Source organism: Coregonus lavaretus (assembly GCF_964263955.1).
Source record: "Coregonus lavaretus genome assembly, chromosome: 38".
In the NCBI taxonomy this organism is placed as follows: Eukaryota; Metazoa; Chordata; class Actinopteri; order Salmoniformes; family Salmonidae; genus Coregonus; species Coregonus lavaretus.
The window spans coordinates 25280512-25286555 of NC_140025.1; positions in this window are offsets into that span (position 1 = coordinate 25280512).

Sequence of the window (6044 nt, forward strand, 5' to 3'; positions counted from 1 at the left end):
CACGTCGACCACAGAGAAAGAGAGCTCACAGTCCTTGTGAGCGTTGGTGGCCCGCGTCAGTGGCTCTGTGTTTTCCTCAAAGCGGGCAAAGAGGGTGTTTAGCTTGTCCAGGAGCGAGGCGTTGGTGCCGCGACGTGGCTGGCTTTCCCTTTATAATCCATAATTGTCTGGAGTCCCTGCTACATTCGTCTTCTGTCGGAGCCATTGAATTGTGATGCCACTTTGTCCCTGTACTGTAGTTTTGCCTCTTTTATTGCCTTACGGCGCTCATAGCTGGTCTGTTTGTACATGTCTATGTTCCCAGTCACCTTGCCGTGGTTAAATTCAGTGGTTCGCTCGAATGCTTCCATCTCTTCACGGTTTTTGGTTTGAGTAAGTTATAATCGCCATAGTGGGACAACATCCTCTATGCACTTCCTGATGAACTCAGTCACCATGTCAGTGTATACGTCAGTGTTATTCTCAGAGGCAACTTAGAACTTTTCCCAGTCCGAGTGATCAAAACAATCTTGAAGTGTAGATTCCAATTGGTCAGACCAATGTTGAACAGGGTGGGGGAGGGCCTTGTAGCCATCCCAGAATGGGGAGTAGCAATGATCCAATGAGTGTTCGATGCGCGAGTAGCACAGGAGATTTCCTTCATTAAAGTTCCCAGCTACAATAAATACAGCCTCAAGATATGCAGTTTCCTGTTTGCACAAAGTCCAGTGTAGTTCCTTGAGAGCTGTCACGGTGTCGGCTTAGGGGGGAATATACACAGCAGTGACGATGACCAAAGAAATTCCTCTCGAGAGGTAATGCGGTTGGCATTTGATGGTAAGGTATTCCAGATTGGTAGAACAAAAGGAATTGAGTTCCTGTATGTTACCACAATCACACCATGAGTAGTTAATCATGAAACAGACACCTCCAACTTAATTTTTCCCGGAGAGTTCTTTCTTCCTGTTCGATGGACGGAGAACACCGCTGGCTGAATTGACGGGAACAATATATCCGGAGAGAGCCATGATTCCATAAAACAAAGTGTGTTACAGTCCCTGATGTCTTTCTGGAAGGAGATCCTCGCCCTGAGCTCGTCTTCTTTATTGTCCAGGGACTGAACGTTAGCGAGTAATATACTTGGAAGCGGTGGATGGTATGCACGCCTCCTGAGTCTGACTAGGAGCCCACTCCTTCTTCCTCTTCTCCGGCGTCGGCATTTTGGTTCAGCCCCCGGGATGAATGGAACTGCCTCTGGGAGTTATAACAAAGGATCCAATTCAGGGAAGTCGAATTTCTGGTCGAAATGCTGGTGAGTGACCACCGATCTAATATCAAAAAGTTATTTTCGTCTGTAGGTAATAATGCAAGAAACGTTCTGAGCAAATAATATAAGAAATAACACAAAAAAAATCAAACATTTCATAATAAACAATGCAAAGTTGGCTAGGAGCTAGAAACAGGGTGACCATGTCTGCCGACGCCATCTTGTGCGTGTCAGTAGGAAATTCGGATTCCAACAAGGATTTCAGGAAAACCTGGGAATTTTGGAAAAGTTACTGGAATTTTGCAATTCAGTCAATTCAGGAGGAAAACTGAAATTCCTATTCCATGTTTTTCTTATAGAGAAGCACTGTGGAAAATTGGAACTGGATTTTCAGTTTACTTCTTGAACTGCATTGAAAAGGAATTGTCCCCAACCTTGATAATAACCAAATGCTTTTGTAGATAGCCTAAAACAACAACCATTGTAGCACGGTGTACTGTTGAAATATGTGTTCTCAGTGTGTTCAGCAACCATCATGGCCAAACTATAAACAGTCTGTCCCTACAAAGAGGTCTTTGTCAGAGTTTGTCTGAGGATAAGAGTGGGCAGTTGGCAAAAGCAAAGCCCTTTCAGTGCCTATCATCCATCATTGGGTGTTCCAGGGGGCCGGGAACTAATCTGACTTTTGTTTCCAGAGAGACAATAATAGCTTATGGACAGCACTGCAATCAGATAAACCTTTTAGTATTAGTTGATTAAAGAGTATCTTCAACCCTCCCTTCAGAGAGCACTAGACTAGAAGATAGAGGGGATCTGAGGACCGCTACACTCCCCTACGTATCTATTTGGTGAAGCAAAAATGTGTAAATTTGGCTCTATACTCCAGCATTTTGGATTTTAGATTGAATGTTTCATATGAGGTGACAGTACAGAATGTCACCTTTTATTTGAGGGTATTTTCACACATATCTGTTTTACCATTTAAAGAAATGAAAGCACTTTATGTATCTAGTCCCCCCATTTTAATCAATTATTTGGACAAATTCACTTATAGTGTATTAAAGTAGTCAAACATTTTGTTTTTGGTCCCATATTCCTAGTACGCACTGATTACATCAAGCTTATGATTCATTTGCAGTTTGTTTTGGTTCGGTTTCAGATTATGTTTTGCCCAGTAGTAACTGAATGGTGAATAATGTATTGTGTCATTTTGGAGTCACTTTTATTGTAAATAAGAATAGATTTGTCTGAACACTTCTACATTAATGTGGATGCTACCATTCGATGAGAATGGGAATGGGGGCGTGCTCAGTCCCCTTTTTTTCCTGTAGTCCACAATCATCTCAATGTCTTGATCACGTTGAGGGATAGGTTGTTATCCTGGCACCACACGGCCAGGTCTCTGACCTCCTCCCTATAGGCTGTCTCATCGTTGTCGGTGATCAGGCCTACCACTGTTGTGTCGTAGGCAAACTTGATGATGGTGTTGGAGTCATGCCTGGCCATGCAGTCATGGGTGAACAGGGAGTACAGGAGGGGACTGAGCACGCACCCCTGAGGGGCCCCCGTGTTGAGGATCAGATTGGCAGATGTGTTGTTACCTACCCTTACCACTTGAGGGCAGCCAGTCAGGAAGTCCAGGATCCAGCTGCAGAGGGAGGTGTTTTGTCCCAGGGTCCTTAGCATAGTGATGAGCTTTGAGGGCACTATGGTGTTGAACGCTGAGCTGTAGTCAATGAATAGCATTCTCACGTAGGTGTTCCTCTTGTCCAGGTGGGAAAGGCAGTGTGGAGTGCAATAGAGATTGCATCATCTGTGGATCTTTTGGGGCGGTATGCAAATTGGGGTGGGTCTAGGGTTTCTGGGATAATGGTGTTGATGTGAGCCATGACCAGCCTTTCAAAGCACTTCATGGCTACAGACGTGAATGCTACGGGTCGGTAGTCATTCAGGCAGGTAATCTTAGTGTTCTTGGGCACAGGGTCTATGGTGGTCTGCTTGAAACATGTGGGTATTACAGACTCAGTCAGGGACATGTTGAAAATGTCAGTGAAGACACTTGCCAGTTGGTCAGCGCATGCTCGGAGTTCACGTCCTGGTAATCCGTCTTGCCCTACGGCCTTGTGAATGTTGACCTGCTTAAAAGTCTTACTCACATCGGATACAGAGAGCGTGATCACATAGTCATCCAGAACAGCTGATGCTCTCATGCATGCTTCAGTGTTGCTTGCCTTGAAGTGAGCATAGATGTGATTTAGCTCGTCTGGTAGGTTTGTGTCACTGGGCAGATCGCGGCTGTGCTTCCCTTTGTAGTCTGTAATAGTTTTCAAGCCCTGCCACATCCGACGAGCGTCGGAGCCGGTTTAGTATGATTCAATCTTAGTCCTGTATTCACTGTGGGGACGACGTCATCGATGCACTTATTGATGAAGCCAGTGACTGATGTGGTGTACTCCTCAATGCTATCGGAAGAATCCCGGAACATATTCCAGTCTGTGCTAGCAAAACAGTCCTGTAGCTTAGCATCTGCGTCATCTGACCACTTCCTTATTAACCGAGTCACTGGTGCTTCCTGCTTTAGTTTTTGCTTATAAGCAGGAATCAGGAGGATACATTTATGGTCAGATTTGCCAAATGGAGGGTAAGGGAGAGCTTTGTACGCGTCTCTGTGTGTGGAGTAAAGGTGGTCTAGAGTTTTTTTTTCCTCTGGTTGCACATTTAACATGCTGGTAGAAATGATAAGTTTCCCTGCGTTAAAGTCCCCGGCCACTAGGAGCGCTGCCTCTGGATGAGCGTTTTCTTTTTTACTTATGGCCTTATACAGCTCATTGAGTGCAATCTTAATGCCAGCATTGGTTTGTGGTGGTAAATAGACAGCTATGAAAAATATAGATGAAAATTATCTTGGTAAATAGTGCGGTCTACAGCTTATCATGAGATACTCTACCTCAGTCGAGCAAAACCTTGAGACTTCCTTAGTATTAGATTTTATGCACCAGCTGTTGTTTACAAATATACACAGACCGCCACCGCTTGTCTTACCGGAGTCAGCCGTTCTATCCTGCCGATGTAGCGTATATCCTGCCAGCTGTATGTTGTCCATATCGTCGTTCAGCCACGACTCGGTGAAACATAAGATATTACAGTTTTGAATGTCCCGTTGGTAGGATAACCTTAATCTTAGGTCGTCCAATTTATTTTCAAATGATTGAACATTGTCTAATAGGATTGATGGAACAGGCAGTTTACTCGTTCGCCGTAGGATCCTAACAAGGCACCCCGACCTACGTCCACGATATCTCTGTCTCTTTCTCATGCGATTGACGGGGATTTGGGCCTTGTCGGGTGTCTGTAGGATATCCAGAGGGCTGTAAAACGGCACCCATCTTCTCCAGCGCCAGGTTAGGGTTCTGTTTAGGGTTAGGGTGTGTGTGTGTGCGCATGCATGTGTCTGAGAACGAGAAGAAAACTCCCCTTTGGGGCCTTCAGGTAGTAGGGGACGTGCCCTGTACTAACTGACCCTTTAACGTTTCATCCCTCAGGTCCCTCAGGTCGACTCCCATCCTGCCCTGGTTTTGTCCCTTTGTTCAGAGTTTATCATAGGGGTAGTATTCATCACAGGTATGACAGTTGAGTTCCTTTGTGTTCGTATTGAAAAGAAGAACATGCAGACAAATCTTTGTTTTCGTTTTGGAAAGCAGATTTTGAACATTGAAAACTATTACGGGACTTGGAAACTGTCACAGTCATTCACGCCATATCACTTTATTTTCCTCTTTCTTCCTCTTCTTCAATCTTTTTCCCTCTCTGTTGGTTTCTCTCTCATCATGGCATCTGATTATGCAGAAGGTTCAGCCTCAGAGCAGAAGCAAACTACACTTATCCTACAGCTTTTTGTCTTGTTACGTGTGATCTATTGTCACTCTGTGTTTGTCTGTTTGTCTGTCTGCGCAGAGATCAGAACCTAGGCATGGAAACAGTCAACCATCACCCACAGAAATAGCAGATCTAGGAGCTGCATATGCAATTGTGTTTGTTAAAGTGAATTTGTACAGCTTGTAACAAACAACGATCACTATTAGACAAGAAAATTGAAATGTCTGGGATGAAATTGAATGATTTGAACCTGTTTTGTTCTTCTCGGATGACATTCGTCAGAACGCTGGATGCATTCAGAGGAACAATTTAATTTCAAAAGGGTACAATCTGTGACAATTCAATACTTATTCAAAGGTAATGTGACAGCCAAGTGTGCTATTATCAAACGAGCCGATTAGTTTCTAAAGAAAGAAAACAATTGAATTAATGCAATTTTTTAAGAAAGGCTTCAATAATAAATCCTATTTTCGAAAATTGTCTCAATGTAGGTTGGCGGATGCTATTTCTATTTCTATGGGTGTTTTCGCAAGGAGCTGAAGGTTGACTGTACTATCCCCTTGTTTGTGTACCAATAGACCAAAATAAATTAACCAGAAATCGCATTCTCACAATGTGGTGAGAAATTACAGATGCTGTTTCTTGAACAAAGTCTGCACAGGTAGGTTCACTCTGCCTGAAAAGCCCAGTGGTGGAACATTAAGCCCCATATATGGCTCCATTTGAGTGGTCGGCCACTGAGTTTTCATAAAAGTGTTTACATGCACTGGGTTTTGGAAAGGTCAGTGTGTTTCATTGGGTAGTTTAGGAGGAAAGGGAATAACATGACGACCACATGACAAGTCTCCTGTAGAGCTGGAGGAAGAAAGGGGTAGTGGGCAGTGGTGACAGGGGGCACAGATTCTCAAACAAGGCTGACAGA